At 45.1% G+C, this 12,720-nt stretch overlaps 1 pseudogene; it reads right to left on the bottom strand.

Moving 5' to 3' along the window:
* Window positions 1-4,842: 4,842 nt before the first annotated feature.
* On the bottom strand, window positions 4,843-9,503 carry LOC134480441 (glyceraldehyde-3-phosphate dehydrogenase-like; annotated as a pseudogene).
* Between the last annotated feature and the right edge of the window lie 3,217 nt (window positions 9,504-12,720).

Genomic DNA, 12,720 nt, shown 5'->3' with positions numbered 1-12,720 from the left:
TTTCAGTGTCTGCAGTCCTCAGTGTGTGTGTGTGTGTGTGTGTGTGTAGGTACATATGAACACCAAAATTTTTTTATTAAACATGGAAAATTATTATTATTATTATTATTATTATTATTATTATTATTATTATTTTACCTACTCAAGATTTTACTCCCCTCCCGGCCACCCTCCTACTGTTCTGCATTCCATACTCACTCCACCCACCCCTCCAGACCTCTAAACTCCCTGGGGCTTCCGGTCTCTTGAGGGTTAGACGCATCTCCCTGATTGAACCCAGACCTGAGAGTCTTCTGCTGTATATGTCTGCTGACTGGTTAGTGATTCAGTGTCTGAGAGATCTCAGAGGTCCAAGTTAATTGAGACTGTTGGTCCTCTTACAGGGTGGCCCTCCTCCTCAGCTTCCTCCTGCTTTCCCCTAATTCAACAACAGGGGTCAGCACCTTTTGTTCGTTGGTTGGGTGTTAATATCTGCATCTGACTCAGCTGCTTGTTGAGTCCTTCGGAGGGCAGTCATGATAGGTACCCCCCTTTTTTTTAATTCTTTTTTTTAAGATTTTTTTATTTATTCATCTTATATATGATGAGTACATTGTCACTGTCTTACACACCAGAAGAGGGCATCGGCTCTCGTTACAGATGGTTGTGAGCCACCATGTGGTTGCTGGGATTTGAACTCATGGATAGGTCCCTTTTTGTGAGCACTCCATAGCCTCGGTGTCAGGCCTTGGGGCCCCTCCTTGATCTGGATCCCCTTTTGGGCCTGTTACTGGACCTTCTTTTCCTCAGGTTCTTCTCCATTTCCATCCCTGTAGTTCTTTCAGACAGGAACATTTATGGGTCAGAGTTTTAACTGTAGGATAGCAACCCCATCCCTCTCTTGATGCCCTGTCTTTCTGCTGGAGGTGGGCTCTAAAAGTTCCCTCTCCCTACTGTAGGGCATTTCATCTAGGGTTGCCCCCTTTGAGTTCTGAGGGTCTCTCACTTCCCAGGTCTCTGGTGCATTCTGGAGGTTCTCCCAACCTCCTAACTCTCAAGGTCGACTGTTTTCATTCTTTCTGCTGGCCCTCAGGGCTTCAGTCCTTTTCCCTAACTCAATACCAGATGAGTTTCCCTCTCACTCCCCTCCTGACCCTCACCCCATCCATCCCCTTTTTCTCCCTAGTCCCTCCCCCACTCCACCCCCTTTTGTGGTTGCTTTCTTCTCCCTCCCAAGTGGGACTGAGGTGTCCTCATTTGGACCCTTCAAGCTTGTTGACCTCTTTGAGTTCTGTGGACTGTATCCTGGGTATTCTGTACTTTTCTTTTCTTTCTTTCTTTTTTGTTTTTTTGTTTTTTGTTTTTTGTTTTTGTTTTTGTTTTTTGTTTTTTTGGCTAATATACACTCAGTGAGAACATATCATGCATGTCATTTTGGATCTGAGTTACCTCACTCAGGATGATATTTTCTAGTTCTATCCATTTGCCTGCAAAACTCAGGATGTCCTCATTTTTAATGGCTGAGTATTATTCCATTGTGTCAATAAACCACAATTTATGTATCCATTTCTGTATCTATTCTTCTGTTGTGGGACATCTGGGTTGTTTCCAGCTTCTGGCTATCACAAACAAGGCCACTATGTAGCATGGTGGGGCATCTTTTGGTTATATTCCCAAGAGTAGTATTGCTGGGTCTTTAGGTAGATTTATTTCCAATTTTCTGAGGAACCTCCAAATTGATTTCCAGAGTTGTACCAGTTTGCAATCCCACCAGCAATGGAGGAGTGTTCCTCTTTCTCCACATTCTTGCCAACATGTGTTGTCAACTGAGGTTTTGATCTTAGCCATTCTGATTGGTGTGAGGTGGAATCTCAGGGTCGTTTTGATTTGTATTCCTCTGATCACTAAGGACTTTGAACATTTCTTTAGGTGCTTCTCAGCCACTCAGGATTCCTCTGCTGTGAATTCTCTGTTTAGTTCTACAACCTATCGTTTTTATTGGGCTGTTTGGTTTCTTGTTTGTTAGTTTCTTGAGTTCTTTATATATTTTGGATATTAGCCTTCTATCGGATGTGGAATTAGTGAAGTTTTTTTCAGTCTGTAGGTTGCCGATTTGTCTTATTGACATGTCCTTTGCCTTACAGAAGCTTTCCAGTTTCATGAGTCCCATTTATCAATTCTTCATCTTCGAGCATGAGCCATTGGAGGAAATTCCTCCTGTGTCAATGAGTTCAAGGTTCTTTCCCACTTCTCTTCTATTAGACTCAGTGCATCTGGTTTTATGTTGAGGTCCTTGATCCACTTGGACCTGAGCTTTGTGCAAGGTGACAAATATGGGTCTATTTTCATTTTTCTACATAGAGACAGCCAGTCAAACCAGCACCATTTATTCAAGATGCTTTCTTTTTTCCATTGTATATTTTTGGCTTCTTTGTCAAAGATCAAGTGTATGGTTTTATTTCTGAGTCTTCAATTCTATTCCATTGATCAGCCTGTCTGTCTCTGTACCAGTTTTTATCACTATTGCTCTGCAGTAGAGCTTGAGATCAGGGATGGTGATCCCCCCAACCATTCTTTTATTGTTGAGAATATTCTACACTACTCTTGGTTTTTTGCCTTTCCAGATGAATTTGAGAATTGCTTTTTCCATGTCTTTAAAAAATTATGTTGGGATTTTGATGGGGATTGCACTGAATCTGTAGGTCACCTTTGGTAGGATGGCCATTTTTACTATGTTAATTCTGCCAATCCACGAACATGGGAGATCTTTCCATTTTCTGAGATCTTCTTTGATTTCTTTCTTGAGAGACTTGAAGTTCTTGTCATACAGATTTTTCACTTTTGGTTATAGTTACCCCAAGATATTTTATATTATTGTGGCTATTGTGAAGGGAGTTGTTTCCCTAATTTCTTTCTCAGCCTGTCTATCATTTGTATAAAGGAAGGCTACTGATGTGAGTTAACTTTATATCTGGCCACTTTGCTGAAGTTGTCTATCAGCAGGAGAAGGTCTCTGGCAGAATTTTTAGGGTCGCTTATGTATACTATCATATCATCTGCAAACAGTGATACCTTGACTTCTTCTCTGCAAGTTTGTATCCCCTTGACCTCTTTTTGTTGTCTTATTGTTCTAGTTGTCACTTTGAGTACTATATTGAATAAATATGGGGAGAATGGGCATCCTTGTCTTGTTCCAGATCTTAATGGGATTGCTTCAAGCATCTCCCATTTAATTTGATATTGGCTGTTGGTTTGCAGTAAATTGATTTTATTATGTTTAGGTATGGGCCTTGAATTCCTGATCTCTTCAAAACTTTTAACATGAAGGGATATTATATTTTTGTCAAATGCTTTCTCTGCATTTAAGGACAGTATTGGTATTAGGTCTTCTTTGAAGGTCTGGCAGAATTCTGCACTAAATCTATCTAATCCTGGACCTTTTTTAGTTGGAAGACTTTTAATGACTGCTTATATTTTTTTAGGGGTTATGGGACTGTTTAGATGGTTTATCTGATCCTGATTTAACTTTGGTACCTGGTATCTGTCTAGAAAATTTTCCATTTCAGCCACGTTTTCCAGTCTTTTTGAATACAGGCTTTTGTAGTCAGATCTGATGATTTTTTGAATTTCCTCAGTTTCCATTGTTATGTCTCCCCTTTCATTTCTGATTTTATTAATTTGGATACTGTCCCTGTGCCCTCTCATTAATCTGGCTAAGGGTTTATCTATTATATTGAGTTTTCCAAAGAACCGGCTCCTGGTTTTGTTGATTCTTCATGTAGTTCTTTTTAGCTTCTACTCCTCTTGGGTACATTTGCTTCTTTTTCTAGAGCTTTCAGGTATATGAGCTGCAAAATTATAGATGTTGGGAACTTTGCAAATCCTGGGGCCTTTGCAAGAACTTTATGTACTCTTAACCATGTATCTTTCTGTAGGTTTATGAGTTGATACTAAAATCTGGTTTCCTAATTGCTTCTTGATTTGGTCGATAAAGAAGGCAGAAGCCAATTGCTAGGGAAGAGTAAAGGTGGAATTTCCAGTTACCAGGAGGAAAGGGGAGAATGCAAGAAAAGAGAAAGAAGCTTTTGCAGCCATGCATTGGAACAAGAAAAAAAGCAGCAGTCATGTAAGATCTTGGGGAAATTAGAACCAGAGGCCTCCACCGCTGGTGGTGATTGGCTGATATAGACTAGCTAATGATACAGGTTAGCTGATAAGTTTAAGGCAGGAGATTTCGTGCCCAGCAATTGTGCTATCTGACAAATTCTCAAATAATAAAGCTGCCTAGTGTTTTCTTTTCACAGAGCTAAGACAGGTGGAGAAAGAGAGAAGCCAAGAGGGACTGGTGGATTGCAGACAGCAGCTCCCAGCTTTCCCAAGCTAGGGATTGGTTGAGATAGATCCTGAGCTAAACCAGGATCCCGCAGACACACTTAAAGCTCAGCCCTGTCCTATCTGATTCCCCAACAGCTTCTGTTGCATGGGCTGCTGTGATTCACACGGTTTGTGCTGCTGTTTCTTTCTCTTTTTTTCTCTTTTTTTTTCTCTTTTTTTCGGAGCTGGGGACTGAACCCAGGGCCTTGCGCTTGCTAGGCAAGTGCTCTACCACTGAGCTAAATCCCCAACCCCTGTGCTGCTGTTTCTTTCAGGTGTATATAGTCCTTTGTGGAGGGAAGTTCATCACACTGGCAGGGTTCAGGAAAGTTATAAATTCCAAGGTTCCTGCCCTGTTTGTATTCCTGTCCTGACTTCCTTTGATGATGAACTATGATGTGGAAATGTAAGCTAAATAAACCCTTTCCTCCCCAGATAGCTTGGTCATGATGTTTCATCATAGCAATAGGAACCCTAACTTTGACACACTTTTGGGGGGTGCAGCAAACTTTATTGATGGTATTCAAGAGGAAGGGAGGGCTCCTTAGGCCTCTCCTGTCATGATGGGGGCCTGGGAAGGAAATTGTGGGGGAGATGCTCAGCATTAGGAGCTGAATATTGGGACAGGGACTCCTCAGCAACTGAGGGCCTCTCTCTTTCTCTCAGTGTCCTTGCTGGGGTGGGTGGTCCAGGCTTTCATAAGAAGTCCTTGGAGGCCATGTAGGCCATGAGGTCCACCACCCTGTGGCTGTAGCCATAGTCATTGTCATACCAGGAAATGAGCTTTACAAAATTGTCATTGAGAGCAATACCAGCCCCCGAATCAAATGTGGCTAAGAGTGGGAGTTGCTGTTGAAGTCGCAGGAGACAACCTGGTCCTCAGTGTAGCACAGGACGCCCTTTAGTGGGCCCTCGGATGCCTGTTTCACCACCTTCTTGACGTCATTCACACTTGGTGGGTTTCTCCAGGCGGCATGTCAGATTCACAGTGAGCTTCCCGTTCATCTCTGGGATGACCTTGCCCACAGCCTTGGCAGCACCAGTGGATGCAGGGATGATGTTCTGGGCTGCCCCACGGCCATCACACCACAGCTTTCCAGAGGGGCCATCCACAGTCTTCTGAGTGGCAGTGATGGCTTGGACTGTGGTCATGAGCCCTTCCACGATGCCAAAGTTGTCATGGATGACCTTGGCCAGGGGGGCTAAGCAGTTGGTGGTGCAGGATACGTTGCTGACAATCTTGAGTGAGTTGTCATATTTCTTGTGGGTCACACCCATCACAAACAGGGGGGCATCGACTGAAGGGGTGGAGATGATGACCCTTTGGCCCCAGCCTTCTCCATGGTGGTGAAGATGCCAGTAGACTCCATGACATACTCAGCACCAGCGTCACCCCATTTGATGTTAGCGGGATCTCGTTCCTGGAAGATGGTGATGGGCTTCCTGTTGATGGCAAGCTTCCCATTCTCAGCCTTGACTGTGCCGTTGAACTTGCCATGGGTAGAGTCATACCGGAACACGTAGACCATGTAGTTGAGGTCAATGAAGGGGCTGTTGATAGCCACAATGTCCACTTTGCCAGATGCAGAGCAGAAGGCAGCCCTGGTAACCAGGCACCCAATATGGCCAAATCCACTCACACCACCTCCACCATCTTGTCTATGAAATGAGGCTGGCACTGCACGAGAAGATGCAGCCGTCTCTGGAACAGGGAGGAGCACAGTAGACACACTCTTTCCTTACAGTCAGGTGTTTTCACCATCTGGCTCTTACACACTTTCCACTCCCTCTTCTGTAATGATCCCTGAACCTAGGGAAGAGTGGGTGCAGGGTGAATGTTTCATTTAGAGGTGAAAATCTTCAGTCTCTTAGTCTCTGCTGCTTGGTCAGTTGTGGTCTCTGTGTTAATCACCAACTAATGCAAATAGAACATTCTCAGATGATGGTTTAGAGCTGCACTGATCTTTGGGTGTAATGGTGAGTCATTATGAGTAGTAGGTTCTCCCCTAGATCCTGTGACCTATCTAGCCATGGGCTCTTAGCCCAGTAATGGTGCCAGGTAGAAGATTCATCTTGTGAGAGGAACTTAAATCCAATCAGAAGATGTTTGGTAACACCTACGGTGTTGGGTTCACTATCAGTCAGTGGGCATCCCTTGCCAGGCCACTTGTTATTGAAGCTTGCAGGGGTCGCAGCTGTGTGAGACTTGTGGTCACTTTTCTACTCCAGTGGTATACATAGACCCTTCCAGCACTGTGAAGGACAGCCAGAGGGAACAAAGCTTCCAGGACATATCACCTCAACCTGCATGTTCTGTGACTCAAGTATGTGTTATCTTTGGAAATGGGGTCTTACTGTCAAGTCCTGGGGTTAACCAAGGGCATTGGCACTAGTCTGTAAATTTTGAGAGAGTCTATGGAACTTCATTAGCCAACAACCCCAAAAGAAGTAAACTATTTCTGGTATTGAACTTTGTTAGCTAGTGGTGTCTAAGAGGAGCAATGTCATCACATTCATTATAGGGTAACACACACACACACACACACACACACACACACACACACGAAGTATTTACAATGGTACATAGGGTTTGCATCTGTCTGTTTCGAATACCTTTAGTGTATGTATCTGTCCCATAGTTCCTCCACTACCATGATCTCACATCCACCTCAACTAACCCTCCCCATCCCACTAAGCTCCTAAAAGCCTTGGTACCATAGCTTCTATCTTCCCATCACTTGGTCTCTGGACTGTGTCCCTAAACTGTCTGTGGCCCCTCACTAGTGTCCCGACATACATGTATCTGAAGATTCAAAACAAATAATCATCTACAAAGGCAGAAAAGGTGCCTCCTTTCTGTACTATACCAAACCAACAAACAGTTATTAAAATATATATAAAAATGAATAAGTAGATGAGTATAGAAACTGATGAATCAGTAGTTGTAGCCTAGTGTACTGGTAAATTTGGTGAGGAAATGTATTAATTAGCATTCTCAACCAAGAACAAGCATCGAGGAGAATCTGTCTGAAAAAGAAGAGGAGGATGGAGAGCTGTAATGAGGAGGGTAGAGAGCTGTAAGGAGAGAGGTAAGGAGGATGGAGGGAAGTGAGGGGGAGGATGGAGAGGTGTAAGAGGTTGGACAGATGTAATGAGGTTGATGGACAGATGTAAGGAATGTGGAGAGATTTAAGGAGGATGATGGAGTGGTGTCAGGAGTTTGGAGCGATGTAAGGGGAGACTGGAGATAGCTGTGTCAGTAGAAGTTTAAGTGCTGTCACAGATGTTCCAAGTTTGTTACTCAGTGGTCATGAAAGGAAGTTCACAGGCAGCTCCAGGTGCATCTCTGGTAGAAGTGGTGCCCCTTTCTGGCTGAAGGCAGTGTTCATTCATGCATACACGCACAAGGCGATAGTAATTGTTAAAAATACACAAATCGGCAACCTACAGACTGAAAACGAAGGGCAACAGGGAGGGAGGGAGGGTTCTGGATGGGAAAGGGGACTAGGAGAAGAAGAGGGGAACATGGCCATGTATTGGGTGGGGGCCAGCACAAAGAATGGAAACAGGCAACCTCAGGAGGTAGGAGGCGGGGTATCCTCCAGAATGCACCAGAGCCTGGGGAGGTGAGAGACTCTCAGGATTGAAAGGGGGAACATTAGATGAAATGCCCTACAGTGTGGAGAAGGAACTTGTAGAGCCCACCTCCAGCAAAAAGACAGCTGACCCATAAATGGTCCTGTCTGAAAGAACTGCAGGGAAAAAATGGAGAAGAGTCTGAGAAAAAGAAGGTCCAGCGAGGCCCAAAGTGGGATCCAGCTCAAGGGGAGGCCCCAAGCCTGACTCCATTACTAAGGCTATGTTGTGCTCACAAAAAGGGACCTATCATGACTGCCCTCCAAAAGACCCAACAAGCAGCTGAGTCAGATGCAGATACGTGCACCCAAGCAATGGACAGAAGCTGCTGACCCCTGTGATTGTATTAGGGAAAAGCTGGAAGAAGCTGAGGAGGAGGGCGACCCTGTGGGAGGACCAGCAGTCTCAGACATGGACCACCAACCAGGCAGTATACACCAGCTGATATGAGGCCCCCATACAGCAGAGGACTGCTGGGTCTGGGTTCAGTCAGAGAAGATGCACCTAACCCTCAAGAGACTGGAGGCCCCAGGGACTGGGGAGGTCTGGTGGGGTGGGGTGCGGGGGTGGTTGGGGACATCCTCATAGAGATAGGTTGGGGGAGGAAGTATGAGATGTGGACCAAGAGGGGGACAAAATCTGGAGTGTTAAAAAATGATTAAATAAATGTTTAAAAATAAGAGAAAGAAGAAAAATATAATGTGGTAAGCCATTGAAGAAGATACTCAATGTGGACCTCTGCCTTTAAATATATTAACATCGGCACACTCACGCTCACACAGACATGCTGCACAGCTCTCTCTCTCTCTCTCTCTCTCTCTCTCCCTCCCTCCCTCCCTCCCTCCCTCATACACACTCTAATACACTAACACACAGACATACACCTTCTTACACACTCGGTCACACACACTCACATAGATACACTGTCACACACACTAATACTTACACCAATACACAGATGCACACACTTTCTCATACGCTCACACTCCCACACACACTAACACACTAATACACAGACATATATACATTCTCACATAATCTCGCTCTCTCTCTCTCTCTCTCACACACACACACACACACTCACTCACAGACATACCACACATACATTCACACATGTACACTAACACACTGACATACATACACTGTCACACACACTTACATACACATTCTTTCACTCATACACACACACACACTCACTCGCAGACATACCACATTCACCCTCGTACACACTCTATAGATACACCCACACACTCCCACTCATACACACACTCACACAGTTAAATATACACTAACATAAAGACATATATATACTCCGTCACACATACTCCTACAGACACTCACACACACACAGTGAGTTACTGGGGAAATTACACTCTTCGATGGAGCTGCCTACAAGTTGAATGGGGAAGTCCAACCGTGCCTGCCTGTATCAGTCATTGCGCATGCTCAGCCTGGACTTTCATGACACAAGTGTCTTTAAGTCACTCGGTTTCCTGTAAGGAACCCTCACCCATGCTTCTGTAAGTCATCCAGATAAACTCCCTGGTTCACCACGCTGTAATCAGTGGCCCTTCCTTCCCCCATTATCTGCAGGAAAGTATAAAAATAGTCTCCCAAGGAAAGGCCACCCAAGAGCCCACAAGCTTTTAGGTCCAGCCCTGAGCGGCTTGTCCGATCTCCTCCCCGCACCTGCCCTTAGCTGCCAGGCACCCTTGTCCCACCCCCATTTCTCAGTCTCAGTTCTCAGTTCCCATCTATTTCTTTAGCAAGTTTGCTGCCCCTTCACTGAGCCTCATGTCCTGGCTTCCCTGTGGACTCCCTGAACTTCCCCAGTCTCCTCTGACCCCTGCCTGGCACACTCACATCTGCACTTCTGTGGTTAATCTAGAATGATCAACTTTATGGGGGCACAGAGCCATCATAGAAACAACTCTAATCATTTCCATCACTGATGACCTAGACTGCAGTAACTGAGAGAGAATACCTACCCCGAGCGTAGGTGCAGCCATCTCAGGGCCAGGCTCCAGGGCTGAAAGAAAAGGAGAAAGTGAAACAGAACACCAGTGTCCATTGGTCTCTTCTACCTCACTGTAGATTTGACATGACCAGCTGCCTCATGCTACCTCCCCTCTCCCCGCCTTGACTTCTCCACAGCGATAGACACTTCTCACTGTGAGCCAAGGTCTTCCTTCCTCCAAGTCTTAGTGTTTCTACTGCTGTGATAAAACACCCTGACCAAAAGCAACTTGGGAAGAAGAGGGTTTATTTCACTTACATTTCTAGGTTACATTTCATCATTGAATAAAGTCAGGGCGGGAACTCAAATCAAGCAGGAACCTGGAGGCAGGAGCTGATGCAGAGGCCATGAGGGTGCTGCTGACTGGCTTGCTCTCATGGCTTGCTCAGCCTGCTTCTTAGAGAACCCAGGACGGTGCCACACAGTAGGCTGGGCTCTCGCCCATCAATTACTAATTAAGAAAATTCCTTACAGGCTTGAGTGCAGCCTAATCTTTTTCTTTTTCTAGTTTTTTTATTAGATGTTTTATGTATTTACGTTTGAAATGGTATTCCCTCTCCCCACTCTCCCATACCCCTCCCCCCTCCTGCTGCTTCCATGAAGACGATCCCACTCCCACTTCAACGCCCTGTATTCCCCTACACTGGGGAAATGAGTCTTCACAGGACCAAGGGCCTCTCCTCCTACTGATGCTGGACAATGCCAACCTCTGCTACATATATATGCTGCTGGAATCATGAGTACTCAGTGGTTGGTGGTTTAGTCCCTGGGGTATCTGGTTGGTTGGTATTGTTGTTCTTCCTATGGGGTTGTAAATCCCTTCAGCTCCTTCAATCCTTTCTCTAACTCCTTCATTGGGATCCCCATGTTCAGTCTGATGGTTGGCTGCAAGCATCCACATCTGAGTCAGTAAGGCTCTGGCAGAGCCTCTCAGGAGACATCCATATCTGACTCCTGTCAGCAAGCACTTGTCAGCAATAGTGACTGGGTTTGGTTGGGAGTGCAGCCTGATCTTATGGAGACATTTTCTCAACTGAGGCTCCCTCCTCTCAGATGACTTCCACTTCTGTCAAGCTGACATAAAACCATCCAGAGCCATTTTACCCTTGTTGGCTTGACACACAAACACAACACTGGTGGGCCGCAACCTTTCTTGTCATCTCCAAGATCAAACATTAATATCAACATCCCAATATACAAACATTTTGTGGACTAGAGAGATGGCGTAGAGGTTAAGAGCACTGGTTGTTCTTCCAGAGGATGAGCAGTTCCCAGCACCCACATGGCAGCTCATACCTGTCTTTAATTCATTTTCCAGGGGATCCAAATCCCTCGCACATGCAAGCAAAACACTAAGATACCTAAAATAAAAATACATAACATTTTTAAACATTTTGCAAACTTAAAAAGCCTCACAGCCTTACAAAGTCAAACACTTTAAAATTTAGTGTCTTAAAACCCCAAAGTTCAAAGTTAAAATCCTTTAAAATCTAAAATATTTAAAAAGTTAATCTCTCAACTGTGGGCTTCTTTAGCATCGAAAACAAGTTAAGTACTTCCTTATTTTAAGAGAGAAAAGCCAGGGCACAACCTGAACAAGCAGAAACAAACTCCAACTGTGTAAATAATTCCAATATCTAAGATTCACACGGGAGCTCCTGGGCTCCTCCAAAGGTCCCGAATTGCTTCTCTGGTGCTGCCCATGCAGCCCCCATAGCCTGTCTTCTAGGCTGGGGCTGCTTCCACCCCAAGGCTGCTGTTGGTGGTGGTGATCATCCCAAGGCACTGGCATCTCCAAAATAGTGGGGTCTTCGACTGCTTCTGAGGCTGCCCTTTCACCAACAGCCTCTCCTGGCCTCTCAGTGTCAAGCTGCTCTCCATGACTTCCTGGTGCTTTCAAAACCAGCACCACCCGAGTATAACCCTATTCACCTCAACAGCACAACTTCTGTGTACTGACTCTCAGAAGACACTTCCCAGATCTCACCTCAGTGATGCCGGTCTCTTCTTAATCACAGCCAGTTCTGCAGAACTAGTAAGCAGAAGTAAGAGTCTTACTTCAAATATCAAACATCCCCGATGCTCTTCTCGTTGTTACTTTGGTGTTGTTGTTGTTGTTGTTGTTGTTGCTGCTGCTGCTGCTGTTGTTGTTGTTTTCTAAGATTCAATCTCTTCCTAAGTCTTGCTCTCTTGGAACTCACTATGTAGTTGGCTGGTCTTCATCTTACAGAGATGTGCCTGACTCCCAAGTGTCATGACTAAAGGCGTGTGTTACCATACCCAGGAAACCCTGGTGGTCTTTGAGGGACTCTCAGGATTCTCTCTGTAATTTCACAAGCCTACCCTCCACCATCTGCATTGTACTCAGCATTTTGAACTTCCAAGCTCCCACAGAACAGCCACTGAGCTCTGTGAGTGGAACAGTTTTTCCAGCCCAAAGTTCAGATGCCACTACAATCTTCCCAAAATCAGTCAGGTCTGCCGTATCCCTACCCCACTCTTGATACCAATTTGTGTCTTGGTTAGGATTTCTATTGCTATCGTAAAACACCATGAACAAAAGCGATTTGGAGAGGAAAGGGTTCACCTCAGCTTATACTTTCAGGTCACACCCCATCCACTGAGGGAAGTCAGGACAGGAACCTGGAGACAGGAGCTGATGCAGAGGCTACGGACGAGCACTGCTTACTGGCTTGCGTCCTGTGGCTTGTTTA

Source organism: Rattus norvegicus, chromosome 9 (assembly GCF_036323735.1).
Source record: "Rattus norvegicus strain BN/NHsdMcwi chromosome 9, GRCr8, whole genome shotgun sequence".
NCBI lineage: Eukaryota > Metazoa > Chordata > Mammalia > Rodentia > Muridae > Rattus > Rattus norvegicus.
The sequence above is the reverse complement of the archived record's forward strand: the minus strand, read 5'-3'. Positions and strand labels throughout refer to the sequence as shown.